We start from the raw sequence: 25,873 nt of genomic DNA on the forward strand, positions 1-25,873 counted from the left end.
GGGTGTGATGTAGAAGTGAAATGAAATAAGACTCTGTCCCCTTATTTGATGACTTAAAAAAAATCTGATTTGAAGTGCACAGTGGTCGTAAACTTGGTTTACGGTCCGCATTCCAGTTTACGGACCGTCCTTCGTGGTCGTATTTAATCATAACAAAACCAGAAACTCAAACTGAGATGTGGTGATTTACGGACACAGTTCACGGGCCGTAAACCACTTTACGGTCCGTATTTTGGGTCGTATTTAACCATTTGCTCATTTGGCAGAAAGTTGAAGTTTTGGAAGCCAAAATACGACATGGCAGTTTACGGACCGTATACCACTTTACGGTCCGTATTTCACTTTACGACCAACTGGCCATAATGCAAACCTGCAACTTTTCACATTTCCAAAACCTATAATTATTCATTATGGAGCATAACCTATCTCTTATTGCAATTGCCTTCGGAATCTTACTTAGGGTCGTCAAATGTTATTTCTTACTCATGAAAACATCGGATTCTCGTACTCCTCGCGGGTCCATTCACTTGGAAAACAATGGAAGATTTGTCCGAGGTGTAACAGTGAGTGGCACCCACACTAGTCCTATAGTGGGCGAACCAACCCCTTAACCTATTATCAAGCCAATTTTGTTACTTAAACAAAGTAGTAAACATTGCTCACGTATAATGGAAAAAAATATCTGACAATAAAATAAATAAATAAATAGAAAGTGAGGAAACCTAGCTATTACATCCCCAAAATCTGAAACTCACCGTACAAGGACTCTAACCAACAATGTCTAAAAAGAGAGATACTGTCTAAAAATAAACATAATTTCTGGGATGAAAATAAACATCTGAAATAAAGAAATATCTTCAGGTGGCATGGAACGGATATGAGCTTACCCTCTGATCTTGGTAACAAATAACCTCAACTAGATGCGATGTCTAGAAGACGTCTCTGGCTCAAAATCTGCACTCACAAAAAAAGTGCAATAAGTATATGTCAGTACAAACAACACGTACTGGTAGGCATCATAGGCTGACTAAGATTAGTATCATGCATACTTACATAAAATAAATGAAATAGGCTGACAGACACAACAAACATGTATCACAAAATAAGATCCTAAAATAATCCACTTTCAGAATAAGTCACCAATTATCAACAATGAAACACCAATGCTCAAGCCAAAAGGAGTAGAATAAACAATAAAGTTCCAGCTCTGTCACATATCCGTAAACATATGCTAAATGGTATTTTTTCCCCAAATATCCATTACCTGCAGGGGACCTATGGTTTCCATGTACCACTCGTTCAGGAACGAACCTTGGACCACGAGCTCATAACTAGGCTACATCGTCACTGTTACACCCCGAAAATTTTTCGTCAACGTACAGTGAGTAGACTAACGAAGGGCACGATGTATACGATGTTTTGATAAGTAATAAATAACAATTGATGGTTCTAAATGAGATTTCAAAGACATGGGAGTTAGGAGACAAAAGTTGTTAAGGAAAACAAGGTACATGTTGTGTGTCGATTTATGAGTATTGAATTAATGATAGCTTAAAGATGTTTTAGAGAAAAGTTATAATGTCCCTTAGATCATTAATGAGGTGTTAAACAAGTGTCAAGAAGGTTCCATAAGGATTTGAGATCAAACGAAGTGACGAGAACAAGATCGGAGAAAATGTGAGTTCTACGGCCGAATATACGGTCCGTATAATGGACCGCAGAATCGTCACAATGAAGTCCCTCACTGATGGGATTATACGGTCACTTATACGGACCATATAAAATTATACGGACCGTATAATGTGCCGTATAATGAACACAGAAGCGAGAAGTTGACGGGTGATTTCACGGTCACTTATACGGACTGTATAATGTGCCGTCAAATTGACACAGAAAGGGATGCTTGTTGAAGAAATTTCATGGTCACTTATACGGACCGTATAAATTTATACGGACCGTATAAGTGTCTGTATAATTACATCGGGACAGATTTTTAATTTATAAAAAGAGCACCCCAAGTTCATTATGTTCATTTCATTTTCATTCTCCATAACTCAAGACTTCTCTAGAAACTTCCACATACTTCATACACAAGAACCCAAGAGAAATTGATGATCAACTTCATCAAATCAACAAAACTAAGTGTGAGAAACACATTAAAGTTCATCCAAGCCAAGGAATATCAATGGAGGTGAATTAGGGTTTTGGTGCAAGAGAAATATTTCAACTCAAGGCTTATTTCTACATTATCTAAGGTAAGTTTTGTGGTATTTCCATGTTATTCAAGGTATTGAAAAGTTAAAACACTTGGATTGTAGAAGGAGATAGAAAATGGGTCATGAATGTGGGAATAGTGCCATTTTTGAATAGTAGTTGGGAATGAATCATGAATATTGATATGTTGTGATTGTAATTACGTTATGAATGATGTCAAGAGCATGATAGAAACATTAGATGCGAATGAATGTAATGTTGTACTATGATCACGATTATGGATGACCTTGAGAGGAGATGGTGGGGATTGGATAATGTTGATTTTGATAAAGTTAATGATGATGATATTATGAATGTTGTTATTGACGTTTGGGAGTTGATATATGATATGGAGAAAGTAGTATAAATAAAGGAGAGGCTGCTCAAATTTCTATAGCTTTAATTCAAACACACTTATGTTATCGATCATCTAATATGAGTATAAACTCTCTTGAAGGTAGAAACGTGAATATTGGAGAAAAACGTTCAAGCGGTAGAGTAGCTAAGGGAAAAGGTATGTAAGGCTAAGTCTCTTCTTTCTAAGGCATGATTCTTACGACATGATATCCCCTATCTCTTCATGACTTTCCTACATCCCGAAAATTATGAGTCAATCCTAGTAAAAAGCTTCACAAGAGATAAGATAAGAGATATGTTGCAAGTATGATAATGATGAGTCTAAGTCTAAAGAGTCTAAGGCCCATGATACTATGTTTCTACAAGCTAATGATTCTTATTATGATCCATTGATGTTGTTCATTGTATACACTCACCTTATATGCTAATTCCTTCAAGGTGAGGCAGAATGCTTATGAATGCTCCATAACGGAATCGGGAGCTCAAGACCTTATGTCACCCCAATAGAGTATAACTGTCTTAAGTTCCCAGCCATGCATTATGATAATAGTACGATGAGAATTTGATAAGTCTATGAGATGTACATGATGCTATCACACCGCGCCTACATGGCCGGGCAGACATCGCTAAAGCGGGCAGCATATACACCATGTCTAGACGGCATGGGCAGACACCACTAGTGGGCGGCATGAGATAGTACCCCGGACGCGGGAGGCCTGGACGCAGGCTAATGATTATCACACCGTACCTATATGGTCGGGCAACTTATACATATATGAATACATGATATGATGATGATTATCAAGTAAGTTAGCATGCATTATTTCAGTTTTAAGTGACAGTCAGTTACAGATCGCTCTCCACTCAATATCTCCATATTTCATTGATATATCATTATTGTTCATGCCTTACATACTCAGTACAATATTCGTACTGACGTCTGTTTTATTTGGAAGTTGTGTTCATGCCCACAGGTGGCCAGGGAGACGGTGCAGATCCATAGAGGCTATCAGCAGATTTACAGGAGCACTCCATTATTCCGGAGGTGCTATTTGGTTGATTCTTGTGTGTGTGTGTGTGTGTGTGTGTGTGTGTGTGTGTGTGTGTGTGTGTGTGTGTGTATGTATGTATGTATGTATGTATGTATGTATTTTGGGCACGACGGGGTCTTGTCCCGTCCATATGTCTAGTACTCTAGTAGAGGCTCGTAGATACGCAGGTGTGGGTCATATGGTCTCACAATGTTACTATTGTATCTATATTATTATTTTGATAGCTGAAGGTCTTATGTATATAAAAGTAACTATGTTTCCAGATGAAAAATGGTTTTCCTATGATTGTGTATAAATTAATGAATGTACGCTTAATGAGTATGATAAGTAATAGAATGAGTGGTGCTCGGTGGTTAGCCCCGGGTACCCGTCATGGCCCCAAGCCGGGTTGTGACAGTCACCCCCTATCAAATGTGCCGTAATAGATGTATATGTTCCATCCCAACCATCAATAAATGCCTCATAATCACATCACAAGTGTTACACCTTGGAAATTTCATGTCGTCATATACTGAATTAACCAACGCGAGCTTAAGGATAACAGGAAGTTCTTACGATTATAAGATGGATAATTAGTGGCCTTAGAATGCGTACGTTAAGATCTTGAAGCTATACGAAATGATGGAATAAGGATTGATAAGGATAAGTGGAGTATAAGTGAGGTTTAGAAAAGGTCTCGTAAATTATTGCGTTAAGAATTGTTTAGTAAGGTCTTGAGGACGAGTTATAGGGATGTTTAGATCATTAATGAAGTATTAAAAAAGTGTTAATAAGGTTGTATAAGGATTGGAGATCAAACGAAATGACGAGAACAACTTCAGGAAAACTGTGAGTTACACGACCATGTTATACGGCCCGTGGAATGTTATACGGACCGTATAATGGTCAGTATAACTCAACAGCAACTAAGTATTCCAAGGTGGTGAACCACAACCACTTTCACGGACCGTGCAATGTTCCACGGACCGAACAAGTGTCCGTGGAAGTCCCGACGGGCGGAGTAAGTTCAATTATATAAATGTGATCCCACTTCATTAATTCCATTTCTCACACACGTCTTCATCTCTCTCAAGACCTCTAGACGGTTCCACATACTTCATCTACAAGAATACAAGGGAAATCAAAGATTTATACCATAAATTCAAGTGGATCAAGTGCAAGAAGCTCACTAGGGTTCCTCCAAGTCAAGAATTCTCTTGGGAGTGAAGTTAGGGTTTTCTCCAAGTGAAGTATTACCAACCAAAACCCGTTCCTATGCATTCAAAGGTAATTTTCATGATAATTCCATGATGTTTAAGGTAAGGAAAAGTTGAAACACTAGAATTATGGAAGAAAATGGAAAATAGATTACCAAAGATGAGATTAGTGGCAATTGTGAATAGTAGATTAATATGAATCATGAATCTTGATATGTAGAGATTGTAATCACGTTATGAACAATGTTAGAGGTGTGAGAGAAACATTAGATGAGAATGAATGTAACGTTATAGTATAATTATGATTATGGGTGACCTTGAGAGGAAATTGTAGGAATTGGAAAATGATGAATTTGACTAAAGTCGTTGATGATGATATTATTAACGTTTGGGAGTTGAAATGTGATATGGGGAAAAGTTGTATGAACAAAGGAAATGCTGCCCAATTTTCTTTAGCTGTAGTAAGCACGTTTAAGTAATTGATTAGCTAATGTACATGCGAATTCTCTTGAAGGTAGAAACATGGGCATTGAAGGAGAACAAGCAAGCGATAGATAAGTTAAATGTAAAAGGTATGTGAGGCTAGTCCTTTCTTTCTATGGCATGAATCCTATGGCATGACTTTTCCTTTCTCTTCATGAATCTCCTATATTCCGGAAAACTAAGAGTCTATGTTCATGAATAGTCATATGAGATAAGAGATATATTATGAGCCTAATAATGATGATGATGAGCTTAAGCCTAAAGATCCTAGAGTGCATGATATGATGTCCCTATAAAGTTGACGATGTTGTTCATTGTATCCACTCACCTTATATACTAATTCCTTCAAGGTGAGGCAGAATGCTTATAAATGTTCCATAATGGAATCGGGGGTTCACGACCTTATGTCACCCCGATAGAGTATAATTGTCTTAAGTTTCCAGTCATGCATTATGATAATAGTATGATGAGAATATGATAAGTCTATGATATGCACATGATGATGATAAGACACCGCGCCTATATGGCCGGGCAGACACCGCTAAGGTAAGCAGTTATATGTATACACCATGTCTAGGTGACATGGGCAGACACCACTAGTGGGCGGCATGAGATGGTACCCCGAACGCGGGAGGCCTGGACGTAGGCTAATGATTATCACACCGTACCTATATGGTCGAGCAGCTTGTACATTTATGCATATATGATATGATGATGATTATGAGTAAGCCAGTATGTGTTATTTCTTTTATAAGTGACTGTTATATAGAGTTTCACCTTATTGATGCTTCCTTTATCTCATTGACATATTTTCATTGCTTATGCCGCTCATACTCAGTACAATGTTCATACTGACGTCCGTTTTCTTTGGACGCTGTGTTCATGCCCACAGGTAGACAGGGAGGTGATCTTGATCCAGACTCATAGGAGCTAGTAGCTAATTTGAGAGCACTTCATTGTTCCGGAGGTGCCTTTGATTATTCTTTTGTGTGTGTGTGTGTGTGTGTATATATATATATATATATATATATGTTGGACACGACGGGGTCCTGTCCCGTCCCTATGCTTAGCACTCTAGTACAGGCTCGTAGATACGCAGTGTGGGTTATATGGTCTCACGAGGTTACTACTGTATATGTATATATATTATTATTTTGATAGCTTAGAGGCTTATGTATATAAAAGCATCTCTGTTCTCAAACGAAAAAAATGATTTTCTTATGATTTGAGTATGAATTTGATAAAAGAGCATTTAATAAGTATGATGAGTAGTAGAACAAGTGGTGCTTGGTGGTTAGCCCCGGATACCCGTCACGGCCCCTAGCCGGGTCATGACAACAAGAATAGCTCAAGAATACGTGTCAAGCCAACACCAATGAAGTACAATCAAATAACATAAGTCACAATAAGACTGACAAATAATCTTCTCAATAATAATATAATATGTAGCTATCTCAATTCCTCTCTGAAGGGTATATATGAACACCTCCCTTTCAACAGTCCCAAGAATACAATTCAAGTTTATCAAACTCAACAATGGAGAATCACTTCACACAATTAAATCACATAACTAACAGCAATCACCAAACTCCAAGTCCGAAGACCTAGACATGATTTCTTCCATAAATTCTACGACATATACAATCAACTAATCAAAGTCTAACTCAAGTAAACCTTAACCTACCTCAAAGCCGAACTGGAACAATACAATCACTCCGCAATAGCTTTTCCTTTCCTCAAAGCTTCGGAACATTCGAAATCTAGAATCACAATTCTAAGTAAGTAAAGGATCATCAACCAATTCTACCCTTAATCAATGGGATAATTATCCTTAGGATCATAATCATCCTAATTCTAGTTTCAAACATCATATTGAATCAATTAATGGGTTCTCTAATCATTCCAACCCTACAAATCTGGTTTTAGCCAAAGTTCCCATTTTTATTACAACCTTAAGTCTCAACAAAAAATTGCCATAATTTATCCAATTCTCATGCTATTAAGTGATAATTCTACTCTTAGATGATAAAATACAATAAACAATAAACCTATTAATATTCTAGGGTTTCATGAACTTAGGTGTTCTAACCTTTCAATTCTCCCCAAACTAGCTTTTATTTGGAGCTAGGAGTTAATACGATTAAAGAACTAATGAGATTAATGGTGGAAAGTTACCTTGATGAAGAGTATTGATCTTGCCTTAGAAAATTCACCTCAAGGGTTCTTGCGAACTGTTTTTGGAGTTATGTGAGGAGTGGGGTCAAAAAAGGTATTCAACTCGGGTTTTTGACTTAATGAGGACCGCTCAGCGGTCCCCTCTTCGCTGCAGCGCCGAACCCCTTTCGCTGCAGCGGACCATGAGAAATTCAATCTTTCACTACAGCGAGACCCCTTCTCGCTGCAACGGGCTAGTTGCAGTGGAAATCCTTCCGCTGTAGCGATGCTTTTTAGGAAGTGAGCACGAAATTTTACCACTTTTTATACTTAGTCTCTCAAAATCTTTCTAAGGCTATAGGAACACAAGCCAACACACAAACCAAGTTAAAAATACATCACAGAGTCACTTATATGTCACAAGACACAACATAAAACACACCCCAATTTATTTAGGTCTGCTCATTCCTAACCTCGGGAAAGTACTAGCAAGGGTAGGATGGTAAAATTATGCATAACGACCAAGCGGTTCGTTACACTCTTATTGGAAACTATAGGTATGCGTGTTATTACTAAATTTAATGAGCACTGGAAGTAATGTAAGTAAGGCTTGAATTATGAGTTGGTGAATTAGCCTCCTTGTCAGAGTATAGTATTTGGATTGATATATTGTGCGCCTCTTTGTCAAAAAAGGTATGTGTTGAAACTTTTGATCATTGCGAATTACACAAAAGTTGGCTAATGCTATGAAGCTATATCAGGCTTATATAGATAAGTGTTCTAGTTGTGAGAGTCCCCGTGAGAACTATGTTGTTCTTGTTTGGGTATTAGTTGTATTTCCATCTTACCGGGATCGTTTAGTTACAAAGGAAACTCTCACAAAAAAATTATTTTTGGAAAAATTTAGGGCTTAGTGGTGATCGAATTTATTTCTAAAGTGATAATATTTAAATATGATTTGCACCTATTACTGTCACGACCCGACTAGGGGCCGCGACGGGTACCCGGGGCTAACCACCGAGTACCGCTCGTCCTACTACTCATCATACTTATTTAACGCTCTTTTATCAAGTTCATACTCAAGTTGTGAAAAAGTCATATTTACTTTGAAAACATAAATACTTTTATATACATAAGCCTTTCGGCCATCAAAATAATACATATACATAGTAGCAATCTCGTGAGACCATCTAACCCACACTGCGTATCTACGAGCCTCTACTGGAGTACTGGACATGAGGACGGGACAAGACCCCGTCATGCCCAAAATACATATACATGAATATACACAAAAGAATCATCATAAGAACCTTCGAACGATGGAGTGCTCTCAATTAGCTACTGGCTCCTACGAGTCCGGATCAAGCTCACCTCCCGGTCTACCTGTGGGCATGAACACTGCGGCCAAAGAAAACGGACGTCAGTATGAACATTGTACTCAGTATGAGAGGCATAAACAATAATGAAACATCAATGAAATGGGGAGGCATCAAATGAGGAGCAATCTGTAACTGACTGTGAATCATAAAAGAAATAAATCATTCTATCTTACTCATACTCGTCATCATATCACATATGCATAAATGTATAAGTGTAAGCTGCCCGTCCTTGTAGGAACGGTGTAATAATAAGTAACCTGTGTCCAGGCCTCCCGCGTCCGGGTATAAGCTGTCCACTATAGTGGTATGTATAACTGCCCGACCATATAGGTACGGTGTAATATCATCATCATATGCTCATCATAGTATGCTCATTATAATACATGCATGAAGACTCAAGGACAACTATACTCTATCGGGGTGACATAAGGTCGTGATCCCCCGATTTCATTATGGAGCGTTCACAAGCATTCTGCCTCACCTTGAAGGAAGTAGTATATAAGGTGAGTGGGTACAATACATATCATCATCGCCTTTATAATACTCTGTCTCACCTTGAAGGAACAATACATAAGGTGAGTGTATACAATACATGACATACTTAACTTAACGGTATTCTGCCTCACCTCGAAAGGAATAATGTATAAGGTGAGTGTTTACAACATACGACATCATTAGCGTTATAGGAACGTCATATCGGAAACTCTAGAATCTTTAGACTCAAGCTTATCATCATCATTGGACTTATAGCACATCTTTTATCCCATATAGCTATTCGTGATCATAGACTATTGGCTTTCCAGGATATATATAGAGAATTCATGGAGAAAAGAGGAGAATCATACCATCATATTCATGTCATAGAAACAAAGGACTAGCCTCACATACCTTTGTCGTTTAACTAATATATCACTCGTTTGTTCTCCTTCGATGCTCACGTTTCTACCTTCAAGAGAAGTCACATGAACGTTAGCCAATCGATTACTTAAACGTGCTTACTATTTCTAGGAAGATTTGGGCAGCGTTTCCTTTGTTTATACATCTTTTCCCATATTCTATATCAGCTCCCAAACATTCCTAACAACATTCATAATATAGTAGACAACAATCGTCATTTATCTACATTATCCACATTTCACAATTTCACTTCAACTTCCCCGTAATCATGGTCACAATTCACTATTACGTTCTATCACGTATAACACTCATTCTATGTTCTAAATGTCATTCATAATCTACTTACAATCACAAACCAAGTTAAAAATACATCACAGAGTCACTTATATGTCACAAGACACAACATAAAACACACCCCAATTTATTTAGGTCTGCTCATTCCTAACCTCGGGAAAGTACTAGCAAGGGTAGGATGGTAAAATTATGCATAACGACCAAGCGGTTCGTTACACTCTTATTGGAAACTATAGGTATGCGTGTTATTACTAAATTTAATGAGCACTGGAAGTAATGTAAGTAAGGCTTGAATTATGAGTTGGTGAATTAGCCTCCTTGTCAGAGTATAGTATTTGGATTGATATATTGTGCGCCTCTTTGTCAAAAAAGGTATGTGTTGAAACTTTTGATCATTGCGAATTACACAAATGTTGGCTAATGCTATGAAGCTATATCAGGCTTATATAGATAAGTGTTCTAGTTGTGAGAGTCCTCGTGAGAACTATGTTGTTCTTGTTTGGGTATTAGTTGTATTTCCATCTTACCGGGATCGTTTAGTTACAAAGGAAACTCTCACAAAAAAATTATTTTTGGAAAAATTTAGGGCTTAGTGGTGATCGAATTTATTTCTAAAGTGATAATATTTAAATATGATTTGCACCTATTACTGTCACGACCCGACTAGGGGCCGCGACGGGTACCCGGGGCTAACCACTGAGTACCGCTCGTCCTATAGTGGTGTGTATAACTGCCCGACCATATAGGTACGGTGTAATATCATCATCATATGCTCATCATAGTATGCTCATTATAATACATGCATGAAGACTCAAGGACAACTATACTCTATCGGGGTGACATAAGGTCGTGATCCCCCGATTTCGTTTTGGAGCGTTCACAAGCATTCTGTCTCACCTTGAAGGAAGTAGTATATAAGGTGAGTGGGTACAATACATATCATCATCGCCTTTATAATACTCTGCCTCACCTTGAAGGAACAATACATAAGGTGAGTGTATACAATACATGACATACTTAACTTAACGGTATTCTGCCTCACCTCGAAAGGAATAATGTATAAGGTGAGTGTTTACAACATACGACATCATTAGCGTTATAGGAACGTCATATCGGAAACTCTAGAATCTTTAGACTCAAGCTTATCATCATCATTGGACTTATAGCACATCTTTTATCCCATATAGCTATTCGTGATCATAGACTCTTGGCTTTCTAGGATATATATAGAGAATTCATGGAGAAAAGAGGAGAATCATACCATCAGATTCATGTCATAGAAACAAAGGACTAGCCTCACATACCTTTGTCTTTTAACTAATATATCACTCGCTTGTTCTCCTTCGATGCCCATGTTTCTACCTTCAAGAGAAGTCACATGAACGTTAGCCAATCGATTACTTAAACGTGCTTACTATTTCTAGGAAGATTTGGGCAGCGTTTCCTTTGTTTATACATATTTTCCCATATTATATATCAGCTCCCAAACATTCCTAACAACGTTCATAATATAGTAGACAACAATCGTCATTTATCTACATTATCCACATTTCACAATTTCACTTCAACTTCCCCGTAATCATGGTCACAATTCACTATTATGTTCTTTCACGTATAACACTCATTCCATGTTCTAAATGTCATTCATAATCTACTTACAATCACAACATATTCATATTCATGATTCATTCCAAACTACTATTCAACAATAGCACTATTCTCACATTTATGACCCATTTTCTATATGCTTCCACAATCCAAGTGTTTCAACTTATCAATACTTCAAAAATCATGAAAACATCATAAAACTTACCTTAGATATTGTAGGAATAAGACTTGAGTTGAAATATCTCACTTGAACAAAACCCTAGTTCCACCTTCCATGAGATTTCTTGGCTTAGATGAACTTTAATGTGTTTCTCACACTTAGTTTTGTTGATTTGATGAGGTTGATCATCAATATTTCATGAATCTTTGTATATGAAATGTGTGGAAGCTTCTAGAGAATTCTTGAGTTGTGGAGAATGAAAAATGGAAATCAAATAAATGAACTTGGGTCTCTTATTTAAAACTTGAAATCTGTCCCGACATCATTATACGATCCATTACACGGGTCGGAAAAATTTATACGGTCCGTATAATCGACCGTAAAACTGCTCCAGTGATCACCCATTCCTGTGTCAATTTGACGGCACATTATACGGGCCGTATAATTTTATACGGTCCGTATAATCGACTGTGAAATCAACCCTTCCGGAACTTCATTCTGTGACACTTCTACGGTCCATTATACGGGTCGTAAAACATTATACGGTCCGTATAATCGACCGCATAACCCATCTTTTCGCTGATCTTTTTCTTGTCACTTCGTTTGATCTCCGATCCTTGTGGGTCCTTCGTAACACTCGTTTAGTACTTCATTAACAATATAAGGGACGTCATTACTCGTCTCTAAGACATCATTATGCCATCATTAACTCGTCGTCCATAATTCTTACCCGACACATAACATATCCTTTACTTTCTTTGCCAAACTTCTTCCTTTTAGTTAAATGTCTTTGAATCTCGATTAGGATCATCAAATGCCATTTCTTACTTATCCAAATCACCGTATTCCTTGTGTTCCTCGCTAGCCTATTCACTGTACATAAATGGGGAATTTTCCAAGGTGTAACATTCTTCCCCCCTTTTAGAACATTCGTCCTCGAATGTTAAACACTCGGGAATTCTGCGAAAATTTCGCCAGAGTTTCCCCTCTAATATAGCACTACCATCCTGTCACAACAACCCATAATATCATTTCCTCACAGGGCCACAACATAATAGCAACATATCTATGGCCACACACGACCAAAAGCATGAAAAGTAAGCGTACATACCTCATAATGTTGGGGCTTCATCTTGAGTCTCTGCTGGGGGTTGAAATAAGTGCGGTTACTTGGATTTCATACTCTCTTCTGCTTCCCAAGTTATTTCTTCCCGGTTGTTGTTTCGCCACAAGACCTTGACTGTGGCTACTTTCTTATTTCGAAGCCTTCGTACTTGCCTGTCTAGGATGGAAATGGGCACCTCTTCTTATGCTAACTTTTCTGTCACTTGGACATCATCAATCGTAACAAACCTCATGGGATCCCCAACACACTTACGGAGCATCGAAACATAGAAGACTGGATGAACTGATTCAAGCTCTGAAGGCAAGTCCAGTTCATAGGCTACACGACCCACCTTGCGGATAATTTTATAGGGTCCAATGTATCTAGGACTTAGCTTTCCTTTCTTGTCAAATCTCATCACCCCTTTCATTGGCGACACTTTAAAAAATACCCAATCATCAACCTGAAATTCCAAGTCTCGCCGGCGACTGTCCGCATAAGACTTTTGGCGACTTTGGGCTGTCAACAATCGATCTCGGATCACCTTGACTTTTTCTACCACTTGCTGAAACAATTCAGGACCTATCAACTATACTTCTCCAGGTTCAAACCATCCAATCGGAGACCTGCACTTTCTTCCATATAAAGCTTCGTACGGAGCCATTTGGATGCTGGAATGATAGCTATTGTTGTATGCAAATTCAATAAGGGGTAAGTGACCATCCCAACTACCACCGAAATACAGTAAACATGCTCGTAGCATATCTTCCAAGGTCTGAATAGTGCGTTCGGCTTGTCCATCAGTCTGCGGATGAAATGTCGTGCTAAGTTTCACTTGGGTACCTAGACCCTCTTGAAAGGATTTCCAGAACTTGGCTATAAATTGTGCCCCTCTATCTGTGATAATGGATAATGGAATACCATGAAGTCTCACAATCTCTTTGAGATACAGCCTTGCATAATCTTCTGCTGAGTAGGTAGTCCTAACCGGAAGAAAATGGGCTGATTTCGTGAGTCTGTCCACGATCACCCATATGGAATCATACCTTCCTCGGGAACGGGGTAATCCCATGATAAAATCCATATTGATAACTTCCCATTTCCAATTAGGGATTTCCATTGCTTGCAATGAGCCTCCTGGCTTTTGATGTTCGATCTTTACTTGTTGGCAATTTGGACACTGTGCTACAAATTCTGCTACGTCTCTCTTCATGCCATCCCACCAATATATCAATTTGAGATCATGATACATCTTGGTTGCACTTGGGTGAATAGAACACCGAGAATAATGGGCTTCCTCTAGAATTCGACGGCGCAATTCTGTGACATTTGGAACACATAGCCTGTCTCGGTATCTAAGAATTCCATCCGTAGAAACATTAAATGGGGACTTCTCCTTCTCAGAAGATATGTCTCTGTAATGGTTTAACTGAGGATCTTCATATTGCTGCTCTTTCACTTCTATATCCAAGGACGAAACTATGGAATCATTAATACTAATCCCTGCATCACCCGAATCAATTACACGTACTCCAAGACTAGCTAGTTGGTGGAGCTCGTCAACCATCTCTTTCTTTTCCGGAGGAACTTCACATAGACTGCCCATTGATCGACCGCTAAGCGCATCGGCTACTACATTCGCTTTTCCTGGATGGTACAAAATATTCACATCATAATCTTTCAGCAGTTCTAACCACCGCCTCTGCCGCAGATTTAACTTTTTTTTCCTGAAAACATACTGAAGACTTTTGTGATCTGTATAGATATCAACATGCACACCGTACAAGTAATGTCTCCACATTTTCAATGCATGAATAACCGCAGCTAATTCGAGATCATGAGTTGGGTAGTTCTTTTCATGTTTTCGCAGCTATCTCGAGGCATAAGCAATGAATTTACCATGCTGCATTAATACACATCCTAACCCAATGCCAGAAGCATCACAATACACGACATAACCATCGGGCCCTTTTGGGAGTGTCAAGATTGGAGCTGAGGTTAATCTATCCTTCAACTCTTGGAAGCTGCGCTCACAAGCATCATTCCATTGAAATTTAGCCGACTTCTGGGTTAGCTTCGTCAATGGGGATGAAATAGATGAGAAGCCCTCTACGAATCTTCTATAATAACCTGCCAAACCCAGAACACTACGGACTTCTGTAGGCGTTGTCGGCCTTGGCCAAGTCTTCACAGCTTCAATCTTCTGAGTGTCGACTCGAATGCCATTATCTGAAATAACATAGCCCAGAAATGTTACAGAATTCAGCCAAAACTCGCCACTTTGAAAATTTTGCATATAATTCTCGGGCTCGAAGAATGCCAAGAACAATTCGCAAACGATCCGCATGTTCTGATTCTGTGCGAGAATATACCAGAATATCATCAATGAATACTATCACAAATAAGTCCAAGAGTGGCCTGAATACATTATTCATCAAATTCATAAACAGAGCCGGAGCATTAGTCAACCCAAACAACATCACCCGAAACTCATAGTGGCCATATCTCGTTCTAAAAGTTGTTTTGGGAATATCTTCTTCTCTAACTCTCACTTGATAATAACCCGACCTCAAGTCTATTTTAGAAAACCACTTGGCACCCTGTAGTTGATCAAACAAATCATCAATCCTTGGAAGAGGATATTTGTTCTTTACTGTCACCTTGTTCAATTGCCTATAATCGATGCACATTCGTAGAGATCCGTCTTTCTTTGTCACGAACAAGACTGGTGCTCCCCACGGTGATGCACTGGGTCTAATAAACCCCTTTTCAAGCAAATCATTCAACTGTGCCTTTAGCTCTTTCAATTCTGCCGGAGCCATTCGATAAGGAGGAATAGAAATAGGCTTGGTGTCCTGCAACACATCAATGGAGAAGTCAATCTCTCGTTCTGGAGGAAGACCTGGAAGTTCATCTAGAAATACATTCGGAAATTCATTTACTACCGGAACTGATTGGAAAGTTAGCGACTTTGCTTCGGTGTCATGAGCCCGAACTAGATGATAAATATAGCCCTTGGCTATCATCTTCCTTGCCTTAAGGTAGGAAATAAACCTACCTTTTGGAGATGCTGCATTACCCTTCCATTCAAGCACGGGCTCTCCCGGAAATTGGAATCGAACCACTTTCAATCGGCAATCAACATTAGCATAGCACGAGGCCAACCAATCCATACCCATAATTACATCAAAATCTAGCATCTCCAGTTCAATTAAATCAGCTTTTGTCTGGCGATTACATATCACAATTACATAATTTTTATACACTTGTCTAGCTACCACGGGATCACCAACCGGAGTAGATACCTCAAAAGGTTTGATTGGCTCAGGTTTCACCCCAATACGACCCGCAACATATGGAGTAATATAAGAGAAAGTGGAGCCCAGATCAATCAATGCATACACATCAAGGGAAAATATGGACAATGTACCTGTAACCATGTCCGGGGAGGACTCGAAATCCTGTCGTCCGGATAAAGCGTACACACGGGGCTGAGCGGCACCTGAAGTAGATGCTCCCCCTCTGCCTCTACCTCGGCCTGCTGGAACCTAAGAAGTCTGCCCAACCGGGCGCACTGAAGAAGAACCGACCGCTGATCCTGTGGGCTGAATCCCAACTCTACCACTCATCGACGGGCAATCTCTCATCATGTGTCCAACCCGGCCACAGGCATAACAACAATCCGAACCCTGACGACATCATCCGGAATGTAATCTACCGCACTGGCTGCACTGCGGTACTGGGGGTCTCCTCTGGCTATAATCTCCCCCAAACTGAGAATCTGGGGCCCTCGAACTCTGACCCTGTCCTGAACGAAAGGAGCGATCAAATCTCCTACCCGTAAATTGAGGAGGTGCACTAGTCACTGACTGGTCGGAATGTCTGGAATAAGTCTGCCTCGATCCCCCTCTATAATCACTGCCTGCTCCCATAGATCTAGCCCTCTTACTTTGCCTTCTATCAATATCACGATCACTTCTTTGTGGTTTTTGTCGCCCCTCTAAATTTTGGGCATGGGCTTGTATTCGGTAAATATTCATCCCGTCTTGCAATGAAGCCGTTAAGCAATCTTTAAACAAATGTGTCCCTAAGCCACTCACAAAACGATGCACTCTGTCTCCCATATCGGCCACCATAGTCGGGGCATATCTAGCCAAAGAATTAAATTGCATGTTATACTCCCGGGCACTCATGTTTCCTTGCTTAAGATTCAAGAACCTATCCGCTCTAGCTTAGCGGACCTCGGGTGGCAAACAGTGACGAATGAAGGCATCTACGAATTCTTGCCACACGGGAGGAGGCGCATTCTCTTTTCTCGACGCTATCCAATTATTATACCACAATACCGCCACATCTCGGAGTCTATAAGATGCCAACTCCACGGATTCAGTTTCGGAGGCATGGACAATCCTCAATGTTCTTAGCATCTCATCAATAAAACCTTTCGGGTCTTCATCCGGCTTTGACCCAAAAAACTCCGGAGGATTTATACTCATAAAATCACGGGATCTGGTACTAGCTACCCGATCACTTGAACTCACATTTTGCCGATGTCCTGTGCGGCAACCAATTGTGTTAATAAATGAATAGCCTCGGTCACTTGTTGACCCGAAGCACCCGGTGGAGGAATTGGAGCTGAAGCTTCTCCTTGTTCTTCTACATTGGGCGGGGTATGGGAAGTATTAGATGGAGCCTCATTATATGACTCGCCCTCTTCTACATTCATGGGCGGCTCTCTTTCTACCCGCCTCTTTGTCGTAGTCTTGCCCTTCTGGGCGGCTGTAGCTTTTCCCTTTGGCGGCATTTTGTAATCACAACACACTATTATGGAGGATAAAATCTTATACACGGCTCTATCGCATGATCTCATAGAAGAAATATGGTCATTTTTCCTAAATGTCCTGTAGCCTCTTGTTTAATAGCGTGGCACGCAACACACCATAAACAAGACTCTACTAGACATGGCTCGTAGACACTTCCTAGGACTGAACCGCTCTGATACCACTTTTGTCACGACCCGACTAGGGGCCGCGACGGGTACCCGGGGCTAACCACCGAGCACCGCTCGTCCTACAACTCATCATACTTATTTAACGCTCTTTTATCAAGTTCATACTCAAATCGTGAGAAAGTCATATTTACTTTGAAAACATAAATACATTTATATACATAACCTTTCGGCCATCAAAATAATACATATACATAGTAGCAATCTCGTGAGACCATCTAACCCACACTGCGTATTTACGAGCCTCTACTAGAGTGGTAGACATGAGGACGGGACAAGACCCCGTCATGCCCAAAATACATATACATGAATATACACAAAATAATCATCATAAGCACCTCCGAACGATGGAGTGCTCTCAATCAGCTACTGGCTCCTACGGGTCCGGATCAAGCTCACCTTCCTGTCTACCTGTGGGCATGAACACTGCGGCCAAAGAAAACGGACGTCAGTATGAACATTGTACTGAGTATGAGAGGCATAAACAATAATGAAACATCAATGAAATGGGGAGGCATCAAATGAGGAGCAATCTGTAACTGACTGTGAATCATAAAAGAAATAAATCATGCTATCTTACTCATACTCGTCATCCTATCACATATGCATAAATGTATAAGTGTAAGCTGCCCGTCCTTGTAGGAACGGTGTAATAATAAGTAACCTGTGTCTAGGCCTCCCGCGTCCGGGGTATAAGCTGTCCACTATAGTGGTGTGTATAACTGCCCGACCATATAGGTACGGTGTAATATCATCATCATATGCTCATCATAGTATGCTCATTATAATACATGCATGAAGACTCAAGGACAACTATACTCTATCGGGGTGACATAAGGTCGTGATCCCCCGATTTCATTATGGAGCGTTCACAAGCATTCTGCCTCACCTTGAAGGAAGTAGTATATAAGGTGAGTGGGTACAATACATATCATCATCGCCTTTATAATACTCTGCCTCACCTTGAAGGAACAATACATAAGGTGAGTGTATACAATACATGACATACTTAACTTAACGGTATTCTGCCTTACCTCGAAAGGAATAATGTATAAGGTGAGTGTTTACAACATACGACATCATTAGCGTTATAGGAACGTCATATCGGAAACTCTAGAATCTTTAGACTCAAGCTTATCATCATCATTGGACTTATAGCACATCTTTTATCCCATATAGCTATTCGTGATCATAGACTCTTGGCTTTCCAGGATATATATATAGAGAATTCATGGAGAAAAGAGGAGAATCATACCATCAGATTCATGTCATAGAAACAAAGGACTAGCCTCACATACCTTTGTCGTTTAACTAATATATCACTCGCTTGTTCTCCTTCGATGCTCACGTTTCTACCTTCAAGAGAAGTCACATGAATGTTAGCCAATCGATTACTTAAATGTGCTTACTATTTCTAGGAAGATTTGGACAGCGTTTCCTTTGTTTATACATCTTTTCCCATATTATATATCAGCTCCCAAACATTCCTAACAACGTTCATAATATAGTAGACAACAATCGTCATTTATCTACATTATCCACATTTCACAATTTCACTTCAACTTCCTCGTAATCATGGTCACAATTCACTATTACGTTCTTTCACGTATAACACTCATTCTATGTTCTAAATGTCATTCATAATCTACTTACAATCACAACATATTCATATTCATGATTCATTCCAAACTACTATTCAACAATAGCACTATTCCCACATTTATGACCCATTTTCTATATGCTTCCACAATCCAAGTGTTTCAACTTATCAATACTTCAAAAATCATGAAAACATCATAAAACGTACCTTAGATATTGTAGGAATAAGCCTTGAGTTGAAATACCTCACTTGAACAAAACCCCAGTTCCACTTTCCATGAGATTTCTTGGCTTAGATGAACTTTAATGTGTTTCTCACACTTAGTTTTGTTGATTTGATGAGGTTGATCATCAATTTTTCATGAATCTTTGTATATGAAATGTGTGGAAGCTTCTAGAGAATTCTTGAGTTGTGGAGAATGAAAAATGGAAATGAAATAAATGAACTTGGGTCTCTTATTTAAAACTTGAAATCTGTCCCGACATCATTATACGGTCCATTACACGGGTCGGAAATATTTATACGGTCCGTATAATCGACCGTAAAACTGCTCCAGTGATCACCCATTCCTGTGTCAATTTGACGGCACATTATACGGGCCGTATAATCGACTGTGAAATCAACCCTTCAGCAACTTCATTCTGTGACACTTCTATGGTCCATTATACGGGTCGTAAAACATTATACGGTCCGTATAATCGACCGCATAACCCATCTTTTCGCTGATCTTTTTCTTGTCACTTCGTTTGATCTCCGATCCTTGTGGGACCTTCTTAACACTCGTTTAGCACTTCATTAACAATATAAGGGACGTCATTACTCGTATCTAAGACATCATTATGCCATCATTAACTCGTCGTCCATAATTCTTACCCGACACATAACATATCATTTACTTTTTTTGTCAAACTTCTTCCTTTTAGTCAAATGTCTTTGAATCTCGATTAGGATCATCAAATGTCATTTCTTACTTATCCAAATCACCGTATTCCTCGTGTTCCTCGCTATCCTATTCACTGTACATAAATGGGGAATTTTCCAAGGTGTAACAATTACGGGATGATTGAACTTGGTTTCTAAAAGAATTGGTCTTGAATGTGTTTTTCCATATGGACGGGTTTCGATGAGTTGAAATTTGATTAATAATTTGAACATGGTTTCTAAATTGATTAGTGACTTGATATACCCCTACTAGTGTGATGATGAACATAATTCATAATGAACTATTCGGCTTCCATGCCATGATTTATTATTCGGCTTCCATGTCATGATTTGTGATTCGACTAATATGTTATGATTGATTTCCATTGTTTGTGTTTTACCTAGCTACTCGGGAGGAAGGGTGGCCGTTATGGATTCTAACGTGGTTTGCCTATCCATTGGGGAGGAAGAGTGGCCATCGAGGGTTGGTAGCCCCGGTGTGGTTCATGCTCCATTCGGGAGAAAGAGTAACCATCGAGAGTTGGTAGCTCAAATGTGGTTTTTCCCTAGCTATTCGGGAGGAAGGGTAGCCATTGTGGGTTGATAGCCCAAATGTGGTGCTTCTGAGCGATTTAGGGAGCCTAAAGTGGTTGTCCCTTCGTTACGATTGATTTGGGCATGTATTGGCATGTTTTGGGCATTTTATTGGCATGTTTATGGTTGCCCCTGAGCTGGCAATTTAACGAATTTGACTTGAAAGGAAAATAATTTAAATATGATATACGACTTATTTAATCAAAATCTGACTATTTCTTCATTAATGATTTAAACTGGACATTCATCATTTACCATACTTACTAGTTTATTGCTGTGATTAACATGATATAATGCTTTTGAACATAATGAACATGAATTGACTTATTTCTCCATTTATGATTTTACTAAGCTTTGTGATTTACTATATCACTGATTTTGAAATGTTTCATTGATACTCTTTTTACTGATTATCATTATTATGATTATTTTATGATATGAACTATTGCCCCTTAAATACTCACTGAGTACCTAGTACTCAGGCATACCATTATTATTTTTGATGATATGTTAGGTAGCAGAGAAGAGAAGGTACATGCGAATCGCACGGACTAAAAGAACTTGCTGCTTTCGAGTTGTTAGTGCTCCACATCCTTGTTTGTGGGGCTTCATTGAGTCATTTATTATTTTATTATTAGTTTTCGAGCTGCATCCCAATGTCTAGATTATTCCCATTCATAGAAGCTCCATAACTAGTTGCTCATATTGTGGGTGGTAACCTAGATAGTCATTGAATGACTTGGTGAGGTATTTCGCCATGCGTAGCGGTTGACAAGTTTTCATTAACTTAATATCAGACTTCTTTGCTTAATTATTGTCTTAATTTAAATCTGCGTAACTGGATTAACTAATAAGTATGGGGCATTGTTTGTAATTATGATCTTTATAAGGTGCTTTCGATGTGGTTCATTAGCATCGAATGCCTGTTGCGCCAGAGTGGATTTTGGGGCGTGACAAGCAGCTATATTGGAGGCATGTAGGTGTTGTTAAAAGAAGAAGTACATGCAGGTGTTGATACAAACAAATTCTCTAATGTTACAAAAGGTGATACAAGGTTTATGGAAACCACCTTGGCAAATTTTGAGGTGGATTGAAGAAATTCAAAGCATAATGTCAAGGTGTCAAATGCAGATCACACACATCTTCAGGTAAAGAAACAAAATGGCAGATGATATAGCAAATACAACTTTGGACAAAGGGAATGTGGAATACAATTGCTTTCAGCAACTGGAAGTCGATTAACAGTGATAAACCACAATGTCCATGCACGAGATTGAAAACAGTCAAGTAATGACAAAATGCACAGAACTAGACATGGCGAAACGAAATCTGAAGCACACGTAGAATCAGTCAACAACACACAACAACAACGAGCCAGGGAAAACAACTAAAACAGAAGCAACAAAAACAACATACAACTACTATCAAGAATCAGCACTTTTCGATAACAAAAATTAACAACGAAGGCAACAGAGAACTAACCAGCCAAACGAGCTCACACAACACAAATTTGTGCAATACATCATCGATTCACGGTCTTCAGCAGCAGACACAAGAGGATCACCTCGCAGATGGCCATTGAAGTGAAGATTGGAACACATTTGAGGAATCTTAGCTTGCAATTTTTACTCTCTAGTCTAGGATTTTTTTTTCTCTTATCGCACTTTCCCTTTCTAGAGTAGACGCTTTCCATTTTGCATTTGTTTTTTTCGATTTTCCTTATTCAATATAAGGGCCCTTGTGGCCGAATATTGTTTTAAAAAAATTAGAAGTGCGATCATGTTAGTTGATAGTGAAGAGAGCATGAATGCCTACATTTATTTTTATTTTTATTTAAGCCTTAACAGTTAATAGAATAAATAAAAAACTAAAAATAATAAAATATTTGGAAAATCAGTAAATAAAAAAGTATATAAGGGTAAATAAGATAAATAATATTCTTTCTTTATATTAAGGATACATAAATTATAATAATTTTTAACGAAAAAATAAAAAAGAGCAGTAGACTTAATATCGTAAATTAAAAGAGAAGTCGCTATTATAGAGTGAAAATTGAGTGAAACTTGATTTCACTAAAATTGCCCTTAATAGTTATGCATCTCTATCCATTTGTATTGTGTCCATCTTCCATGCATGTCACACGATAGTCCCGCACAAAATTTGATCTTAATACAAGAAGATAATGTTTTTTCTTATATAAGTTCTTACCCATAATCATAAATAAGATCCATTCATAATTGGTCAATTCCCAATTTCAGGACTTATGGCTATTCATGAATGTATGTCTCCCTTTGTATATATGAGTTTTACCCATCTTTTATTCTGCTTACAATTTTAATATAGGGAGGTAAAAAGAATCTTTTTACTACACAAGCTAAAAGCGTTCAGTTTTCCAACAAGACGTCAATCAGTCATGACGGATAAAATAATGCGTAGATTATGTATCACTTTTTTTAAAAGGTTTTTGTACCCAAATCGAAGATATAATACTGATCTCCGAAAATATAATAGAAAAGAAAATAACTGAAATGTCAAGTCAAAATTATTGGGGGACAATTATATGTTTCATAATGTGCATGATGAAGTGCTAAACACGTCCTTTGGTGTAAAGCAAAATGAGGTGTGTCTTTTTGCTCGTATATTATTAATATAGGAAGAACACATGGCTTGAGGTTTGAGCATGATGAAAGCATATTTCGATTTGTAAATGGGAAAAGGGCCTGATTTACCCTTCTATTTTGGGAAAAGGTTCATATTTACCCCTCGTTATACTATCAGGTCATTTATACCCCTACCGTTACAATAGTTGAAATATTTGCCCCTATTTTTAACGGAGGGGTAAATATGAACCTTTTCCAAAGTAGAGGGGTAAATCAGGCCCTAAAAAATAAAACACCCTAAAGTTTCCAAACAAAACTTACTTCGGGTACCTTTTCAACCCCTAAAATGACTATCCGAACGTCTACATATCCTTGATGTATTGAGCCTACATTATTGTACGCAGAAAAAATATCAGGTTCTATATAAAATATTGACGTTTCGGAGTCTTGACACACCACTAATCATTGGTCAAAGTATGAAAAAAAAAACTAAATTTTTTCAACCAAAACTTACTTCGGGTACCTTTTCAACCCCTAAAATGACGATCCGAACGTCTACGAATCCTTGATATATTGAGCCTACATTATTGTACGCAGAAAAAAATATCAGGTACTATATAAAATATTGACGTTTCGGAGCCTTGACACACGACTAATTATTAGTCAAAGTATGGAAAATAACACTAAGTGTTGCAAAAAAATAAAGTTGGCCAATTTTTGTTTTTTATTCATACTTTGACCAATGATTAGTGGTGTGTCAAGACTCCGAAACGTCAATATTTTATATAGAACCTGATATTTTTTTCTGCGTACAATAATGTAGGCTCAATACATCAAGGATTCGTAGACGTTCGGATCGTCATTTTAGGGGTTGAAAAGGTACCCAAAGTAAGTTTTGGTTGAAAAAATTTAGTTTTTTTTTCATACTTTGACCAATGATTAGTGGTGTGTCAAGACTCCGAAACGTCAATATTTTATATAGAACCTGATATTTTTTCTGCGTACAATAATGTAGGCTCAATACATCAAGGTTATGTAGACGTTCGGATAGTCATTTTAGGGGTTGAAAAGGTACCCGAAGTAAGTTTTATTTGGAAACTTTAGGGTGTTTTATTTTTTAGGGCCTGATTTACCCCTCTACTTTGGAAAAGGTTCATATTTACCCCTCCGTTAAAAATAGGGGAAAATATTTCAACTATTGTAACGGTAGGGGTATAAATGGCCTGATAATATAACGAGGGGTAAATATGAATCTTTTCCCAAAGTAGAGAGGTAAATCAGGCCCTTTTCCCTTTGTAAATTGTAAAAGCCCCATGACATCATTTAGAAGACATAGAAAATCCAAACATATATCCACTTGGTCTATTATTTGTGCATTTGCTGTCTGTTTCAGTCACAAGTAGATACCAAGAAAAGCCAATATGTGGATAAAAATGCACCAAAAAGTAGATTTGTCATCCCTTTGTCTAGGAAAGAGCCATTGGACTTTCTTTTTCCTTTTTTCCTTTTGCTCTTTTTATTCCATCATAAATTAATTGTGCCACTTCTTTGTGAAATTAAATCATGTTTACTCTTTACTTATTCAAGGATGTGGCGTTTGAGGAAAACCATAAGAATTTATGGTTCAAATTTTAGTATAGACACAAAAATATTTTAGATGATTTTTTCTTTTTCGCCATCAAGTCTCGATGAACAGCATTACTCGATACATGTGTTAGTTGAAAGTAGTAGCAATCTGATTAACAGTTAATGTGCTAGTAAGCCGGCCAAATACCTGTGTTAGTAAAACAAAAAAGGTGTATGTTCCTCTTTTTAAAAGAAATTTATTTGTACAATTGGTTTATGCTAGCAATTTCAGTTTCACACAGTATAATTTGTTTGTACATTTGACCTACTTATGTTAATTTTTTTTATCTGTAATGATTATATATATCCACCTAAACTGAGACAAAATTAATTATCATTATTTTTATTTGTAGACTTTTATTCATCTTTGATATGGAATGCCAACTCTAGATATTATTAATAGGCATGAGAATCAATGTCTTTTTCTTGCACTTTGGCATTTTATGCCAAAAGCATCTCAACTTTAGATGGAATGGATTTTGATGCATAGATGAGTGGAAAAGCATTAGTTCTCATACGCACCCAAAGACAAAAGGCATCTCGCCGTCTCTCACACAAACATGAAATATGATAAACCTCCAAATAA

The 25,873-nt window shown here is 38.3% G+C and overlaps 1 long non-coding RNA gene across 1 annotated transcript; it reads right to left on the minus strand.

Moving 5' to 3' along the window:
• Positions 1 to 18,059: 18,059 nt before the first annotated feature.
• On the minus strand, positions 18,060 to 22,869 carry LOC132599699 (uncharacterized). The gene is made up of 2 exons (XR_009566949.1): positions 22,544 to 22,869; positions 18,060 to 18,372 (listed from the first exon to the last, which is right to left on the minus strand). It is a non-coding gene; the product is annotated as an uncharacterized LOC132599699 (long non-coding RNA).
• Positions 22,870 to 25,873: the final 3,004 nt, after the last annotated feature.

The sequence above is a fragment of the Lycium barbarum genome, chromosome 6, assembly GCF_019175385.1.
Source record: "Lycium barbarum isolate Lr01 chromosome 6, ASM1917538v2, whole genome shotgun sequence".
Classification (NCBI taxonomy): Eukaryota; Viridiplantae; Streptophyta; class Magnoliopsida; order Solanales; family Solanaceae; genus Lycium; species Lycium barbarum.